Below are 20,172 nucleotides of genomic sequence, written 5' to 3' on the forward strand. Positions count from 1 at the left end.
TATCGTAGTTTATTTTATATATATGATTGTTATCAATGAATGTAATTTAATGTAATATATATCAAATGTTGCCATTTTTTGCACAATGCATTTTAATTGTATGCAATTTATAGGCTTTAGATACCAGGCATCTAACGGTTATTATTACAGTCAAGTGATGTTATTAACAAGCGTATACGTATAAGAAAGACGCATTTCAAAATGGCACCCATGTTAGTTCTTTTGCAGTAGGGCTATGTATTATCATGGTCCTCTGTTTATGTTTACCAATCACTCGATTTTGGCGCGCATTTGTGTTTGTCTGTTTTAAAGCACAGTGGTAGCCTCATTCTCGCTATCAGTGAGCAAGGACTCCACGTCCGAAACACGTCTGAAGGCTTACACCACTTTACTTTTGGAATGAATAAAAGCAGTATAAATTGAAGACTGACTCCGGCGCATTTCTGTTGTCTGCGTACTTGTTTGTGCTACCAAGAGAACTGAGTACTAGTTGGATTTCTAAGTCTATCGGGACGAGGACGGTTCCCGATTATGCAGACCCCTCCACCACAAAGTAGGCTGACGAAAATACGGACCTAACGAGGAATTTCTGTTCCAGCAGAGCAACGGACGTCAGCCCCCTGCATGTCACGGGAAAAAGTGGCCATACATCGAAGTGACACTGCCGAGGAAGAAGTCGGAGGACGGTCCCCTGAGGCAGTCCCACGGTGAGCGAAATCGCACCAACAAGACACGCAGATTGGGGAGGTGCCGGTGGAGACAGCATTAAGGGTGTATTTGTATTTATTCACCCTTTGACTGCTATAACCCAGTGAATATCTCAGTGGTGTAATGTCGGAAGAGCGAGAGCGGGAAGAAGCTTTTGATGAACTGTTTTTGAATTTGCCAAAAATAGGGCATGGTGGAAATACCGCTCAAAAACAAAGCTAAGGCAACCGATAATGACTCTGATATCAAGACGCTCATGAAAGGGCTAGAGAAGAATAGTAGAAGTGAGCTCACCAAATGGTGGGAGATACGATCATTGGAGAAATATCATGAGGTGGGCAGAGTACCCCGTGGCCTCCGAATAATGCTCGTCCCCAGCTTTGAAAATACCTACCCTTTATTGCTTAAAGACTGGGCGGAAAGTAACTTAGAGGCTTCCATGCACTTGGTCTGCCTTCTAGTGAAATATGCCAAAATAGACCGCCAAAAGAATTTGGAAGAGATAGCCCGTATTAATGAGGAGCTGTCAAAAGATGAATACAAAAAGGACAGTATTTATAGAGCAAGCAATAAAGGAAATGAAGGAGCGGCTGGAAAAACAAGAGGACGTAATAAAAACGAGAAAGGCGTACAAATTTGTCTGTGATCAGCAGGATTACGAACTAGGGCAAATTTACACCTTCGCCCGAAAATATGACCACTTGCGCAAACAAAGAGGCACACCGGCAATGAAACCTGCTAACACAGTCCGCACGGCCGAGACTGGCCAAAGCGAATCGAACGCTTCTGGCTCTGACACTAGCCTGGTCCCCAGCGGAGATGAATAGGATGATAGCTCCACAGGTTCAAAAAAGGGGATATGGGCCAATTAACGTTGGCAGAAGAGATCGAGTACATAAGAATGCAAAGGAAAATGTCATTGTGTCCAAGGAATCCAAACTCTACTCCAAACAGCGGAGGAATGCAAGGAGACGTCAACGCCGAAAACATGCCCAAACCAAAAGGGAGGCAACTAAAGAAAAGGTTTTGACAGAACAAGAAACAATGAATGAAAATACCATCATCAATCTGACCAATACCGAATTGGATCAAGCAGAAAAACAGTTGCTCTCATTAGGTCTTTCGTACTGCCCTGAAAGTAACTTCAACTATTGCAATACCAGGATTGATGTTTTTAAGTTTATTCGTAAAATCAAACTAAAAAAGTACTATGCAATAAAAACAAGTTTGGCAGCAAAAAAAGATATATCAACCAACAAGCCCACGGAAACTAGTGGACTACAAGCCAAGGATGTAAAATTAATGAAAACAATGCATCAATTGCATAGAGAAGATGACAATCCAAGGGGCACTCAGGACATTGCTGAGAGCGAAGGAATTAACTTAGGGCAAATATGCAAAAGTCCGTTCAAACTTCCATCAACTTTCGTTCCGAATATGCCAAGGGACGCAATAGACATTTATGCGGATATGATAACAGATGACCTTAAAAAGCTCCAATTCAAAACCATGAATGCACGAAAACCACCACAAGAAAAAATGAGGCCATATAACAACCTTATGAAAAAATTAAAAAACAATAACACAATTGTCATTAATCAATCTGACAAAGGTGGCAATATCGTGCTTTGGGGGAAAAAAGAATACATTGAGGAAGCTTATAGGCATCTAAATGATGAACTCTTATTATTCTAAAATTGAATTGAAAACCGCAAAAGATATTCAGCAGTCTTATCAAAACGATCTATACCGTTGGAAACGAGAAGGACTAATTTCTAAGGACGAACTGAAATTTCTGCATAAAGAGCACCCTGTCCTACCTAACATATATTTTATTCCAAAGGTGCACAAGGGACAAACACCGGTGCCTGGCAAGCCTATTGTGTCAGCAATAAATAGCACATTTGAGAATTCATCCAAATACATTGACTTTTATCTCCAAGAGTTTGTGGTCTCCCTTCCAGCCTATATCAAGGACACTACTGAGTTTCTTCATCTCCTCAATCAATGCATTTGGTCAGCTGACTATTTGCTTATGACTATGGACATTGCCACGCTGTATACCAGCATCTCCCACGCCGATGGCATTAGAGCTATAGAGCACTACTTGGGCAAACGTCCCATTGAACTGTACCAACATAACCAAATGCTCGTGGACATGGTAGAAAAATGTTTGAATAACAATGTGTTTCTTTTTAATAACCAGGTGTTCAAGCAACTTAGGGGGGTGTCCATGGGGGCATGTTTTTCCCCCAGCTATGCGGGGCTCCACGTAGGCTGGTGGGAGGAACATGTCCTCAGGGTGGAACACACTGCGAGCTGGCATGACAACATTGTCAGGTACTGGAGGTATATTGACGATGTTTTTATTATATGGCGTGGCACCATGCAACAGGCGAGCGATTTTGTAAAGAACATCAACAGAAATGATCTTAATTTGAACTTCACAGCCAGTATAAGTGCCCAGGAGGTTAGTTTTTTAGACATGCGGGTAACAATAGTGGAGAATAAAATAACCACTAGTTTATTCAGAAAAAGCACTGCGGGCAATACTATTCTGCACGCCAGAAGCTTTCACCCACGACACACGATCACAGCAATCCCCTATGGGGAATTCCTAAGGATCCACAGAACATGTAGCTCCCTAGAACTTAGAGATTTATATCAACAAGAATCTAAAGCGAGATTAATAGCCAGGGGATACAACTCACACAAACTAGACGAGGCCATGAACAAAGCCAATCGTTTGAACCGTCTAGATCTGTTGAATCCGCTTAGAACCTCAACGACTAAAAACACTGAACCAAGTCAAGGTAATGATACCATACGGCTCATTACTGGCTACAGTCACCAAGCCCGCCAAATAATCATAATTGTCAAGCAAAAATGGCCTATTATCTTAACTGACCACGTTTTGGAAGAGGTGTTGCCCAGTACCCCGACTATCACCTTCAGACGTGCATTTGGAATGCGCAATGAGCTAGTCAACAGTATCAAATGAGGGGTTTTGTCCTACGGGGCCAGGCTGGACTATATATGTTATGGAAAATGCAATGTGCCTGGTCTCGGGTTTAAAGCTGTTTTTTTATTACACAGCGAATCAGAAGCTTCTGACTAATCATCAAGCTTCCATGATTTATTCAACCATTTCACAATGTTTTTTTGGTTAAACAGATGCGAGGTCTAAACACAAACTTTAACAGAAAATATTACTGTCATTCAGTGAAAAACAATTGTATCATTCAATGAAAAACAATTCAAACAACATTTCAAACATTTCAAATTGCAACGTAAACAATACTTGTTTTTAAACAATGTAAAGAAAAACAAGTTGGTGGGGTACACCAGTGAAATTTTTAACACAGTCCTGTTGGCTGAATTTCTTTTAGCTATTTAGGACTGGAGTCACCATAGGCTTTGTATTTATTAAACTAAAGTCCCTTTAACCTAGGACAAATATTTAACGCCTTTGGTGAATAGAAGGGATGGATCCTTTGGGAAAGCCGACGCGTTTCCAAACCCGGTCCATAAGTTTGCGGGTTTTTCCTCAGGGCTACCTGGGTACCTAGTGGTGTGGATAATAAAGAAAGCTTCTTTTAGTTCCTACTCCTATTTAGTTAAAACAGAGCTTAGCGCCATAATGAACATGGGAATACCTGTGTGTTCCAGCGCTTCGGTTTCTTCGAATGTCAGGGAAAAATGGTTTTCAGACCTGGATTTAAAAGAAACCTGTTTGATCTTTTTTCTTTTTTCTGAACGGAAGGCATTTCTTAAAATTTCTTGAGTGAGAAACTCACTACTTACTTGAAGGAAGGCTTGTGATGCAGCTCGGTTTCACTTGATCATCTATCTTGGGTTCTACACCGCCTGTCAAAACGAGGCAGGTTTAACTTATGGATATTTTGTGATTCTTGGAAAATGCAAGGCTGAAAAAAATGGTCCATTAATTTAGCAGGAGAAAAGTCCCGAGGTTGACGATTTAAATAATGGAGCTGCATCACCATTAACATGACGGCGTCTAAAAAAGTAAGCAGTGTGGTCCATTTTTTTCAGCCTTGCATTTTCCAAGAATCACAAAATATCCATAAGTTAAACCTGCCTCGTTTTGACAGGCGGTGTAGAACCCAAGATAGATGATCAAGTGAAACCGAGCTGCATCACAAGCCTTCCTTCAAGTAAGTAGTGAGTTTCTCACTCAAGAAATTTTAAGAAATGCCTTCCGTTCAGAAAAAAGAAAAAAGATCAAACAGGTTTCTTTTAAATCCAGGTCTGAAAACCATTTTTCCCTGACATTCGAAGAAACCGAAGCGCTGGAACACACAGGTATTCCCATGTTCATTATGGCGCTAAGCTCTGTTTTAACTAAATAGGAGTAGGAACTAAAAGAAGCTTTCTTTATTATCCACACCACTAGGTACCCAGGTAGCCCTGAGGAAAAACCCGCAAACTTATGGACCGGGTTTGGAAACGCGTCGGCTTTCCCAAAGGATCCATCCCTTCTATTCACCAAAGGCGTTAAATATTTGTCCTAGGTTAAAGGGTCTTTAGTTTAATAAATACAAAGCCTATGGTGACTCCAGTCCTAAATAGCTAAAAGAAATTCAGCCAACAGGACTGTGTTAAAAATTTCACTGGTGTACCCCACCAACTTGTTTTTCTTTACATTGTTTAAAAACAAGTATTGTTTACGTTGCAATTTGAAATGTTTGAAATGTTGTTTGAATTGTTTTTCATTGAATGATACAATTGTTTTTCACTGAATGACAGTAATATTTTCTGTTAAAGTTTGTGTTTAGACCTCGCATCTGTTTAACCAAAAAAACATTGTGAAATGGTTGAATAAATCATGGAAGCTTGATGATTAGTCAGAAGCTTCTGATTCGCTGTGTAATAAAAAAACAGCTTTAAACCCGAGACCAGGCACATTGCATTTTCCATGAGCTAGTCAACAGCAGCCCTGAAATGCCCAAAGTGGACAATTGGTTGTCTCCACGTAAGGAATTCTTTCGCTGCAGCTCATGTCGGGCGTGTAAATTCGGAGTGAATACGACCACATATGTTACCCCCTTTGATGTTGAACCAATCACACTTAAAGCACACTACACGTGCCGCACTGAATTGGCGGTTTACGTGTTAAAATGTAGCTGTAATCTCACCTATGTGGGCAGCACCAAACTACCTGTCCACCAACGCATCCTGCAACATTTGAGGGCGATTGTAAATGCCGATCAAAGCTACCCAGTAGCTAGTCATTTTCAACAGATACATAACAAAAACCTGACCCACCTCAAATATTTTGTTATCGATGCGGTAATTCCCAGCAAAAAAGGTGGAGACAATGAAAAAAGTCTCAGACAGCTAGAGTCAAAATATATTGTGCTATTGAACAGCAAGACACCGGGGCTCTTAACATGGGGGAAGACTTACATCATTTTTTGTAAGTCACAATATGTCCTAATTAAACTGTCTGTTATCATTTATTCTGAGGACACACCTCCCCGTCCGATATCATGAGCATTACTTTTAGGTTGATGAGTAATTACTAGCAACACATATTATGCCCTAGACTGAGACGATTCTTTTTTGGTCAAATGATCAGTATCTGCGATCTTAGAAAATATGTTTTTGGTTTAATCCACGAGCACTTTATACACTTTCTGAATTGTTGAACTTTCAGTTCATCTGGTTTACTTTATGTCTTAATTGAGAGCACTACACTGCAGGCACATTTACCAAAAACACGCAGCGCCAATGAGAACACTAACACATGAGCCTTGTAAGAGATGAAGATAGCAGTTTTCTGCATCAGGCGGTAGGCTAATTGACACTCTCTGGTTTATTGGTGACCGTTTAGATGCCTTGGCCTTGATATTTTGGGTACACTATGCACCCAAAGTTTACATGATTGATTAACATTTTTTTGTAGCACTGTGATAATTGTTTCTTGTATCGGCAAACAGCGGGAGCAATATTCAGGCTTAGTGTATATATTAGACAAGGTAACTTTTATAAACAAAGTTTGCTTATCGCATGGACAAGTTTGCACATGGCTGTATTTGCACACATTAATGTTTACATGAGCATCATGCACTTTATACTTGCATTGTCCGAAAAACTAGCTTGCAACCTGCGGTATTTGCATATTACAATGTTTACATCTGCATTATGCACTTTAATTCTGCCTGTGTTCTGCCCTCCGCTTCATCTTGTCATTTTATTTATAAAATGTACTTGAGGTGCTTATATGTATTTTATTGCCATATTTTAATTGCTGATTTTAGGAACAGTAACAGTGCTCGCTTTGTTTTTTTTAAAAAAATAATCAGGTATTGATACCGGTATGATTGTTATCAATGAATGTAATTTAATGTAATATATATCAAATGTTGTCATTTTTTGCACAATGCATTTTAATTGTATGCAATTTATAGGCTTTAGATACCAGGCATCTAACGGTTATTATTACAGTCAAGTGATGTTATTAACAAGCGTATACGTATAAGAAAGACGCATTTCAAAATGGCACCCATGTTAGTTCTTTTGCAGTAGGGCTATGTATTATGAAGGTCCTCTGTTTATGTTTACCAATCACTCGATTTTGGCACGCATTTGTGTTTGTCTGTTTTAAAGCACAGTGGTAGCCTCATTCTCGCTATCAGTGAGCAAGGACTCCACGTCCGAAACACGTCTGAAGGCTTACACCACTTCACTTTTGGAATGAATAAAAGCAGTATAAATTGAAGACTGACTCCGGCGCATTTCTGTTTTCTGCGTACTTGTTTGTGCTACCAAGAGCACTGAGGACTAGTTGGGTTTATATATATATATATATATATATAAAATAATTTTTTTCCACGAACAAACAAAGGTTAAAGTTGCATTATAATTTGGTAAATTTCTCAGTGACAACATTAACGTATTGAGCTACAAAAGTAATATGACAACTACCCAACACTATGTACACTATAAAGCAAACTAACACACTCATTGGATGATGTTATCAGTGATGTCATCAAAGATTTCATTTGACATGTCATCAGTGATGTCATGGAACATGTCATGAGTGATGTCATATGTGAGGTGATAAGCAGTGCAAGGTGGGGGCAAAAGTTATAGTTAGTATTGCTAAATATAACTGCTGAATTCTTTCTGTTTTTATAGTTTAAAACGTTAATGTTGTCACTTATAAATTCACCTAAATATAACGTTACTTTAACCTTGGTTTATTTCAGTAAATTTCTAAGGTCTAAAACAAAATCAGATCTTTTTATCACACCTAACTATAACGTTATTTTAAACTTGGTTTTTACAGTGAATTTCTAAGGTTTTTTAAAAAACGAAATCAGATAATTTTTTCACACCTACCTATAATGTTACTTTAACCCTTGGTTTTTACTATGAATTTCCAAGTTTTTTTAACAGGAAATGGTGCATACTTTGCAAAGTGTTTCTAAAAATGATGTTTGAGTATAACAATATTTGTTTTGAGGTTGTCTAACTCCTCAGTACTTTTGACTCTAATATTGAGACATTTTCCCAGAAATCTCATTAATATTGCAATAGCATACTTTCCATAGCCTTTGCATGAGTTTTTACATTAAAGTCGTAATTAAAATTCATAGAGAGAGTGATCAGGTTTTTGAATATTATAAAGTATTACGTTTCATTATATAAATCTATTTTTTAAGTGTGTGATTCCTCACTAAAGTTCTGTATTTTTTTGAACCTACATTTAGAGTTCTTTTTCGTGTGTTTAGTTAATATTTAATATTATTCTGCAATAAGAGGGTCATTAAAATAAAGTTGTAATAATCATTTTTTTTCAAAGGTGTTGACTCTCAAGAGGCGCTCACAGGAGTCAAGCACACAGTCCCCTGTGTTGACTTCGGGGGGGGTGTACTTCCTGGTCGGCTCTCGTGAGATAGTACACTTGGGATTTACTTAAGAACAGTGTTTTCCTGTAATTCTCAACAAAGTAACAGATTACAGAAGTTTATTATGTTATTAAACTTGATTATGATTTGTTCCATTGAATATATAAAGCAATAATATGTTTACAATCCTGCCAGAAGCTCACAGGGGTCGTAGGCACAATCCCCTGTGTGGACACATTGCATTGTTCAGCATTCCTCTCCATCATTTGTTCCTTGTGTCGCCCATGCTCACTGCACCACTGGATTCAGCTAGCCTGGCTGATGAGGGGTGATGCCCCAAAACAAGTCCCAGGATGCTTGTTTCTGGTCTAGGTAGGACCTGGCTTGCCAGTTTGAGCTGTATTGTTCCCATGAGGCACAGGGTCAAGACTGATTTGCATATGGCTGGGTCCAAACTGGATTGGCGTGGAGAGTAAAAGAACAATGGATTAAGCCCAGATCTTTGTAACGGGGGTGAATGTTTGCATTGTACAGCATTCCGTCCATCATTTGTTCCTTTTGCTTTTGTCACCCTAAGGGAAAAGGGCATGCCCAAACGTGGGCCCTGTGCTCACTGCGCCACTGGATTCAAGCTAGCCAGGCTGATGAGGGGCGATACCCCATAACCAGTCCCAGGATGCTGGCTTCCAGTCTAGGTAGAACCTGGCTTGCCAGTTTCGGGCTGGATTGTTCCCATGAGGAGCAGGGTCAAGACTGATTTGCATATAGCTGGGTCTGAACTGGGGTGGCAAAGTGAGCTAAAGAACGATGATTGACTCATCCCAAATCTGTGACTGGGGGTAAGTGCCTGAAAAGTTTCAGCGCTCCGTCCATCATTTCCTTGTGTTTTCTTTATTCTCCCTAAGTTTGCAGGTTATGCCCAGCCGTGGGTCCCTTGCTCACTTTGTCACTGGATTCAAGCTAGTCTGGCTGATATGGGGTGTTACCCCGAAACCGGTCCCAGGAAGCTTGTTTCCGGCCAACGGAAGACCTGGCTTGGCAGTTCGGGTTGGACTTTTCCCATGAGGCACAGTGTCAAGACTAATTTACATATGGCTGGGTACAAACTGGAGTGGGGTGGTCAGCAAAATAATGATTGATTATACCCAGATCTTTGTGACTGGGGTGAATGTTAGCATTGTTCAGCACTCCGTCCATCCTTTGTTCCTTTTGCTTTTGTTGCCCTAAGTGGGAAGGGTATGCACAGATGTGCGTCCCGTGCTCACTGCGCCACTGGATTCAAGCTAGCCTGGCTGATGAGGGGTGTGTCACAGGTCGGGTAACCCCATCACTGTGAAAGAAGCCGACAGTGTAGAACAAATGGAACCCTGGTGGACTGCCCCCCCTGAAAATCCTCCCCTTGTCTCTTTTCAGCCCAAGAGACGGAGCCCTGGACCGGACTCCATATGGTTTGAGGAATCCCCAGAAACCGGGTCATGTACGTTTAAGGAAATCGATTCTGACGGGAGCCATGCCTCAAAGGATTTTCAGATTCAGTTCCCCCTTCCACCACAGGGCCCTTATATTCCCAACTCAACGTGAGTTATCTCAATACTCGCTCTTTGGTTAAACACCAGCTGGAAATTTTCCACTACTTAGATTCCCTGAAACCCGATATACTGCTGCTGACTGAGACCTGGCTCAACGAGGAATCTTCTCCAGACATTCTCGCAGCAATTCCCGCTGGCTATTATATCCTCAAAGCGAATAGAACCGGCGGTCGGCCAGGAGGTGGGGTAGCAGCCATTATTAAACATCCAATCAGATTTTCCACTCTCTCAACAGTTAGTATTCCTCTGGTCGACCTTCTTGTGCTGAGATTGGAATCTCCAATGATCCCCCTCACTTGTGTTTTAGCTTACCGCCCCCCTCAGTCGATGCCTGATTTTCCAATGTTGTTTGGCGACATGCTCTCCCAATTAGTGATTAATCAATATAACATTCTAGTTCTAGGAGACTTCAATTATTGGCCCACTCACGAGAAGGAGAGCACTTGTTCTGTTATGTTTTCTGAGCTTCTATCTGGAATGAACTGCAGCCAGCATATAAATGCAGCGACTCATATCAAAGGCCATGTCTTAGACCAGGTCTGGACCTTGAACCTGGATATTTCTGCCCCTCTTATTACCCCTTGTTTATGGTCAGACCATTTTATTATTTCCTTCCTCTTTACGGTCACCACTTACCCCAGCAGGACCCTAGAGGGTAACCTTTCGGCCCGGAATTGGAATAGAGCTGACCTCAGTGAATTTGTCCATCTTCTTAGAACCTCAATTCCTTCTCCCTCTGACTCTGACCCTATTGATACGCAAGCTGCTGCTCTTACGTGCTGGCTCGAATCGGCCAGCGATGCTGTTGCTCCTCTTAAGCAGATTAAGCTTAAGCGCCTGCACGATGCACAAAAGTGGTTTACCGAAGATCTCAAAAGCCTAAAACTTGGTCTTAGGCAATCTGAGCGCCGCTGGCGATGAGGCTGTGCTGCTGATACAAGACTGTGCTTCACGTCTCTGCTCAAAGAGTACAAGGCAGCGGTCCTACTTGCCAAGACGTCTTACTTTTCCAAAAAGATCATTGAGTCGGCTACAAAAACTAAAGATATCTTTTTCATCGTGGAGGAGCTATCACACCCAGACAGGGTTACCATTAAACCTCCTCCCTCCCGTGCACTCTGCGACTCCCTTAACCAATTCTTCGTGGATAAAATTGCCAACATTAAAAACAGCATTGCCCCTGTGGGTTCTCCCCCTTCCCCCACGCTTAATTCTTCCCTGTCCTCACCTAATCCTCAGGAATTGACTCAGATCCCTCCCATTTTGGAGGAGGAATTTTTAGCTCTCTTAAATAAGGTCGCCTCTGGGTCCCCCACTGATTGCTGTCCCCCTCGAATTCTCTGTGCGGCTTTTACAGCCTGTCCGCTTCCTCCTTTGGGGCTCCTGAATAAGTCTCTCTCCTCTGGCCTAGTCCCCAGCTTAGTTGCAGAGGTTGTGCCTATCTTAAAAAAAAACCACGACAGACCCTTCGGCCATGAGCAACTACCGCCATATTTCCCTTCTCCCTTACCTTGGCAAAATTCTCGAGTCTCATGTGACCAACATCTTGAGCTCATTCATCGAGCAGTCTCATTATCTTGATCCCCAACAGGCTGGCTTCAGACCCGCCCACTCTACGGAGTCTGTTATATTGTCAGTCATGGAGGAACTGCGAAGTGGTGCGGATTCGAACACCAGTCAGGTTCTGGTGCTCCTTGACTTGTCGGCCGCCTTCGACACGGTCGACCATGATATTCTGGTCGACCGTGTCGGGGAGGCTGGCGTTCGGGGTAGTGCTCTTGACTGGATCCGCTCCTTTTTGAGCAATCGCCATCAGGCGGTCCGACTTTCGCAGTTTACCGCAGATAGGGTCGAATTGACCTGTGGGGTCCCGCAGGGCTCCTCTTTATCCCCTCTCCTTTTTAATTTGTACTTGGTCCCCCTTATTCGCTCTCTGCGAGGCAGCCATGTCACCGCGTTCAATTACGCGGAACACATTCAGCTGGTTTTTAATATAGACTCCTCGGACCAGTCCGTCATCAATATCCAGTCAACTCTATGTCACATTAGTGACTGGATGGGGGCTAACCACCTCAAGCTTAACCCCGACAAGACTGAGCTGGTTCTTGTCGGGGGGCCGCCAACTCCTGGAAATCTACCTTCTGGCCTGCGAGGTTGGGTTCCTCCCCTAGCCCAGTCGACTCAGCAAAAAGTCTGGGGGTGATCATTAGTAACGATCTCACACTGAAGCCCCAGATTAACGCTGTAGTCTCTTCCAGTTTTTTTCAATTGCGGAAAGTGCGTAAGATTGCCCATTTTCTGACCACTGAGGCTCTTATTCTAGTTTTGTTAGCCGTAGTTATTTCAAGGTTAGATAACGCCAATTCTCTTTACGTTGGCATCCCGGCGTACTTAACAAAGAGGTTACAGCTGGTGCAGAATCAGGCGGCGCTTCTCATTTATCACCAACCCAGGCACCATCACGTCCGTCCTTTGGTAAAATCCCTTCACTGGCTTCCCGTGTCTGAGCGTTGTAAATTTAAATTAGGTTGCACTATTTTTAAGTCCCTTGTTGGAACGGCTCCATCTTTTATCTCCTCACTTTTACACCCTTATGTTCCCTCCCGCAACCTCTGTTCCTCTCATCTTGCTCTGCTTGAGGTTCCAGCTTTTAAACGCAAGAAACATGGAGGTCTGAGATTTTCTTTTCTCGCCCCTTCCTTTTGGAACTCACTCCCCCTAGGTATAAGATTTGCTCCCTCCTATACTCTTTCAGGACCCTTCTCAAAACTCATTTGTTCTGTAATGTCTATTATTAATACTTTCTGTTCTGTGGACCGTATTCCCCCTGTGTGCTCGAGCGCCAAGAAACCGTTGGTGTTAGCTGCGCTTTAGAAATGTGTTTTACATTACATTACATTACAAAGGAGGACGTCATATGGAACCTACCAATCGGGAAAACAGTGACCGGTAGAAGAAAGGAGGGACCAGGAAGTAACTCACTTGAGGAAGAAGATGCGAGTGGTGATCCGAGAGAGGAGAGAAGCTACGTGGGGAGGGGAAACATCAGTGCCTGGACACAGCCCGAAGACGTGGAGAACCGGAGAGCAGAGGACACGCCTGGAGGCCACCATTCCCGCCTTCCGCCGCGCCACACTCCCGGAGGAGTGTGGCTATCCCAGGTACGCAACCGTGTGTCGGGTTGGGTGGGAAGAAGAGGGAGGAAGGAGGAGTGACCATGTAAACTATAACTCGGTCCACTTGAACTTACTTTCAGGAAAATCCCCCTCCCCTCACGAGCACTTCCCCGTACCGCGCAGTGAACTGCATGAGAAGAGCACAGATAAATCCCTTGTTTCCTTTATGCCTCCACGATTATCGATTGCCCTAATCATTGATTTAGGAGCCGACACAAGTAAAACCAAGAGGAGAGAAACTCCCTTTCATCCCTCAATAACGGCGTGGAGCCGTACACAAGAGAACAGAACTGGAAAGTATAAAGACCAGGAAAGCAGCCTGGACTGTGGTGGACAAGTACTGTTATTAGTTCTCCCTAAAGGAACTATTGATTATTATTTTATTTACCCAGGCTTTGGTAAAAAGGCGAGTCTATTTCAAAATAAAACCCCATTTACGTCATCTTGGTGTAGACCTATTTTCTGAATCACCCACACCAGCGCCATCCCCGCTACAGGGTGATGCCCCGAAACCAGTCCAAGGATGCTTGTTTCCGGTCTAGGTAGGACCTAGCTTGGCAGTTTGGGCAGGACTTTTCCAATGAAGAACAGAGCCAAGACTGATTTGCATATGTCTGGGTCCAAACTAGGGTGGCGTGGGAACAATGGATTAACCCCAGATCTTTTTGACTGTGGGTGAATGTCTGCATTGTTCAGAATTCAGTCCATCATTTGTTCCTTTTGTCACCCTAAGTGTAAAGAGTATGCCCAGACGTGGGTTCCGTGCTCACTGCGCCACTAGATTCAAGCTAGACTGGCTGATGAGGGGTGATGTTCAGAAACCAGTCCCAGGATGCTTGTTTCCGGTCTAGGTAGGACCTAGGTTGCCAGTTAGGGCTGGTCCCATGAGCTACAGGATCAAGACTGAGTTGCATATTCCTGGTTCCAAACTGGAGTAGCATGGTGAGCAAAAGAACAATGGATTAAACTCAGATCTTTTTGACTTGGGAGTGAATGTTTGCAATGTTCAGCATTCCATCCATCATTTTGTCCATCATTTTTTCCTTTTGCTGCCCTAAGTAGAAAGGGTATTCCCAGACATGGGTCCCTTGCTCACTGCACTACTGGATTCAAGATAGCCTGGCTGATCTGTGGGGTGAGGACCCGACACTGGTCCTAGGATGCTTGTTTCCGGTCTGGTAGAACCTGGCTTGGCAGTTCGGGCTGGACTGTTCAAATGACGAACAGTGTCAAGACTGGTTTTCATATGGCTGGGTCCAAACTGGGGTGGTGTGGTGAACAAAAAACAATGGATTAAACAAAGAACCAGCTGGAGGTCAATCCTTTACCACTGACCCATAGTAACAATGAAGGGGTGATTGTGAGGTAGGCAAAGGTTGACCATTTCTTTTTTTTTATTCACTTTATTGGGTTCAACATTTCCCCCCCCCGACCATGTTGGAGCCTCAGGGCTCTTGGTAGGTTCTCCTGATTGTAGACCATCCCCTCCGTTCTTTGGGCTGACCTTGATTACCGTGTATTCGCCTTTTTAGTGTTTGTTTTTCTTTTTGTATAAATAAAAATTCAATATGCTCTGTGACATGTTGGGGGTAATGCTTTGTGCTGGTTTGCGCCTGACCACGGGTGTACACTTCTGATTGGTGCCTTGTGCCTTCTTATTAGCGGCCAGCCCGTGAGGTTGTAGGCCCATTCTTGTATTTTTCTATGCTTGCTCAAATAAAGGTTTTTGAACAAAACAAAAAAAAAAAAAAAAAACTTTGCACTGTTCGTTCATATCCATATCTTGGGATATTGTTCAATGACAAACTTGCTGCTCTAGCAAGTACCAAAGAGGTGGTCTTCAGCTTTGTGACTAGGCTAGGTGAGCCTATCAGTGAGATTATCTTAATATATAAGGCAAAGTGCTGCACAAATGCAACTATGGGGCAGGTGTCTGGGCACTTAGGGCCTAATTACGACTTTGGCAGTGCTATGCCGGCTCTCCGCCTTCACCGTGCCGCCAAGGCCGTGCAAGGACCACCCGCCTTGTATTGAGGTGAACTCGTGTAGGGCCGATGGTCCTTTGCCTTTCCCTTGGCGGTGACTGGAAAACAGGCACCGCAATGGGAATGGCACAAAAAGTTCCAGCACGGCATGGATGGTGATATCCATGCTGTGCTGGAACTTTGGGGAATATAGACAGGGGAGTACATGTTGTGCCCCCCTGAATGTATCCCCTTGGTGTGGGGGGCATGGAGGCCCTTTAGGGCCCCCTTTGTCCCTGCTCCTACCATGAAATGACTGGCAGTGCAGAAACTCGTAATATGCTCTACTGGACTGACACCTGTCCTGCTGAGCACATCGCATTGTGGCGCAGCTCCACCACCGCCAGGGAACAACTGTTCCCTGGCATTGCCGGTGGTCCTTCGATACAACGACTTTTAAAGTCATAATGCAGTGGGTGAACCACTGCTAGCATGAGTGCAACGGTCTTACGACTGTCACACTCGTAATCAGGTCCTTAGTGACCAACCTGGGCTGGAGAGAGTTGATAATGGTTTTGTCAAAAGATTGCTGGCTGTGTCAAAATCCACTACCACTTACATCACTCTGAAACTGGACTAGGCTATATTAATGAGGTTGTTAAGCTACAACCACTTCTGTGATGGCTCAAGGTGTGGACTAAGGGCCTGATTAAAAGTTTGCCGTCTTACTGCCGTACAACTGCAGTGGTGGTCCCAAGAAGACCACCGCAGTGGCGGTCTCCCACCAACCGTATTACGATGTAACCGGTTGGCCAGCGGCGGTGTATCTGATGACGGGGAATATTTTTGCTTATGTGTTGATGCAGGGGTGTATAATTTGACTGCACAAGTGTTAAATGTACACATATGCATGACACATGTAAAAAAAAAAAACTACTACAAGTACTTTCTCATTAATGGAGTCCGTGCCATATGTGTTCAGTCCAGTCAATGGGTAAATAGTGCAAAACAAACTTACCTGGATTTTGGCACCAACAGGGTCATTTTCTTCAGGGTCAAGATGCTGCTGTGAAGGGGGGTCCTGGAGGAAGGAATCCACATGGTACACTGAAGGGAGGAAAAGGAAATGGGTGAGTATGCACCCCAATTCCTTTGATACCATTGGCTCGAAGCAGGCGGTCTTCCCACCACTCGTAATTTTGATGGAGGAGAACTTGTCTGTACCATTCTCTAACAGCTACTTTCCCCCTACTGCCATTGCGGTGATCTGTGAATAACTGGCAGCATCAGAGGGACTTTGGCAGTTCAGACAACCAACATCGTAATTCCACTGGTGGACCGCCAACTGTGCGACGGGGAATCCAACACCGTTTCGACAGCGGTTCTCTTACCACCGGACCTGTAATCAGGCCCTGAGTGCGAAACGTCTTTTACTCAGGCAGTTCTTGTTGACCATATAAAGCTGGCACATACATAACATCTGTATCAGTTTGAAATTAACATACCTGTGTAAAACCCCAGACACCCATGAGGCCAGCTTCTCTAAAACAATGAGGGCAATGATTTTAGTTAAATGTACCAATGCGAGAACTCACAAAGAGGCTAGCAAGCCCACTGTTCTGGCCTATGCCGCAATCTGTACTGGCATGATTTGACATAGGTGACCCCATAACTTTAGAGAACCTGAGGTCATGCAACGTGCTAAAGAAACAATGGTTCACTGGCATTTCCATTGCTATAGTGAAATAAAGAGTCTTGTAGTTGAAGAGAGAAAACATACAATATTTCAAATTACCAAGGCATATAATAAACAGGCTGAAAGAACAATGTTCTCTTGCAATTAATTTAGTCATTGCATGTTTTGAGTAATGTTATACTTGTTTTCATAAAAGAGACCTGGTGCTAATGCTTTAAGTGAAGGAGCGGCGTAGTGAAGAGTGATGGAAAAAAAAGGCAAAGTGCATCACTATTAAAAAGCGATACCAAAGGGGATCCCCTTTGGTATCACTATTAAAAAGGCATAACTCAGTTTCATACAAAATGTTACAATGTGATTGGAGTCTATATAGGCCTGTCCTTGACAACGTTTTGACCTAATCTAATGTGAGGCCATCATCAGGATTTCAGCGAGAGTGCCCAGTATCTAGAAATTAGAGAAAGTAGATGTAAGAATATATCTAGAGGGAGAATATGACTGTAAGGGTAATTCAGACATGAAAGGATGTAGTAACGTGCCTGGTAACAAAGGGAGTCAATCACTCGGGGCAACCTTTCAGTCAAGAAGGAAGTGCGGCCAGGGTGTCAAAATGTGCCCTAGACAGTGAGAAACAATTATGAGTAGGGCTCCCGGTTTTATGGTATTTATTTGTTTGACTTTTCCGTCTGTATTTGTCCATATTTATTTATGGCAAATTTTATCTGTATGTATCCATATTTATATTGGGTTGTGTGGAAAAATTATGCTGAAACTAGTATATTTCCACATTTATTTTACCGATAAATGTACACTCAAGCTTAAATGCCTTAGAGGTTTTAATGATATGAAAACTCACAGATGATAAATCAATGCACTTATATGAAAACCTACACATAATTAGTATCAACCTTGTACATATCTACTGCGTTTTAAGCCTTTTTTACTAAAATTCCTTTCTTTTTCTAACCCTCTTGCCTGTCAATCTGCACAGTCATTTGCTTGCCAGCCCTGACTGACAACATTTAGAATCACTCAAAAAATGGACCCAATTTCCTTTTTTATCCATGTTTAAAATTAAATACAGACGGGAAAATAAATGGGTTTCTGTCTGTATTTATCTGTGAAAATCAGTAAAAAACGGAAAACATGGAGCCTTAATTATGAGTTAAGAGGGAATTAATTAGTATGCGTAAGTCATACGGCGCCGCTAGTAGAGTGAAGAATTTACCTGTAGGATGAGAATCCGAAGGTACTGCATTTCCAATTGAGTAGACTGGAGTGCAAACCAAATTACTAAGAATTATGTGGGCCAACCCTTCAGAGGGGAGTAGTGGCTGCTTTCTAGTCCCAAGGTTCTGTAATTAATTGAGTGGGACTATTCCTGGAAAGGGATGACATGGAGACTGAATAAATAAGAAGGTTGTTTAACAAAATTAAATTATAAATAACATGACTATTCATGGGCGGGAGCTGTAGTGGCTCAGGATACTGACCAGTTTAGGGAAAACCGTTCAATAACGGTTCATCAGGCATTGCAGGAGCACTGGAGGTAATTACAAGGAGACCTCAGCATGCGGCTGCAGGGTGAGGAATCAATGTTAGTGAAGCACACAGATTCAACTCTGACCGGGCGGGGTTGAGAGGAAATAATTAGGCCTGGGCGGTACATTACGTTCCGCTCGCAGAATTAGCGAAATTTGGGTAATTTCACGTCCCACGGAGAACACGGAATTGCCAAACATTCCGCGATCTGCAGTTTTGCGGAATTTTGTGCTTGTTCGCACTTTCAAAATGCATGTTCACAAGATATTTCCCCCCGAGCACACAAAGAGCATTCGCAAACAGGAAAAAAGCATCGCAAATGGGTGGAACAAGCAATTCCACGTGTTTGCGGAACTCTGCATGCTCGCCGAGTATTTTTACCGCTTCGCGGAGCTCCGCGTAGCACGACTACGCAAATTCCACCCACCCCTAGAAATAATAATGCTGAGAGGAGAAGTCGCACACTCACATTAATCAAGGGGGCCTGTAACACAGAGTCAGTCATGTAGCAGAGGCCTAATTATGCAATTGAGGAGCTGGCATGAGTCCTGGAATCCAGAAGCATGTGTCGGGGAAGGGAGTAATTATACCCGACAGCACTTGCATGTGGCCGAAGACCCTGTGTGTATAAAGACCACACTGCTAACTGGGTAGGCCTGTCTAGTCACTGCGGACCATCCACATTCTGGGATGTGTAGTGGCACAATGTATTGAGTATATGCAATGAAGGCACATGGAGTGTGTGTTAGCCGACCCAGGGTGCCTGGGGCGGGGAGGCATTTTTGGTCGATCTTCATGAGGGTAGCTCAATGCTGGATGACATGATGGGCACATGGTGAATTAAAATGAAAGCAAACTTTAACAAAAAAGATAAATTCATTAATTTACTGACAAACAAAAAATAATAACATGATGATAAGAGCATTCGCAAACAGGAAAAAAGCATCGCAAATGGGCGGAACAAGCAATTCCACGTGTTTGCGTAACTCTGCATGCTCGCCGAGAATTTTTACCGCTTCGCGGAGCTTTGCGTAGCACGCCTACGCAAATTCCACCCACCCCTAGAAATAATAATGCTTAGCGGAGAAGTCGCACATTCACCTTAATCAAGGGGGCCTGTAACACAGAGTCAGTCATGTAGCAGAGGCCTAATTATGCAATTGAGGAGCTGGCATGAGTCATGGAAATCAGAAGCATGTGTCGGGGAAGGGAGTAATTATACCCGACAGCACTTGCATGTGGCCGAAGACCCTGTGTGTATAAAGACCACACTGCTAACTGGGTAGGCTTGTGTAGTCACTGCGGACCATCCACATTCTGGGATGTGTAGTGGCACAATGTATTGAGTATATGCAATGAAGGCACATGGAGTGTGTGTTAGCCGACCCAGGGTGACTGGGGCGGGGGGGGCATTTTTGGTCGATCTTCATGTGGGTAGCTCAATGCTGGATGACATGATGGGCACATGGTGAATTAAAATGAAAACAAACTTTAACAAACAAAAAGATAAATTCATGAATTTACTGACAAACAAAAAATAATATTATGATGATAATTATGCATAAATCAAATATAAAAATAAAAAACTTACATATATAACAAACAATTTGGAAGAATACTAGA

Source organism: Lissotriton helveticus, chromosome 1_1 (genome assembly GCF_964261635.1).
Source record: "Lissotriton helveticus chromosome 1_1, aLisHel1.1, whole genome shotgun sequence".
NCBI lineage: Eukaryota > Metazoa > Chordata > Amphibia > Caudata > Salamandridae > Lissotriton > Lissotriton helveticus.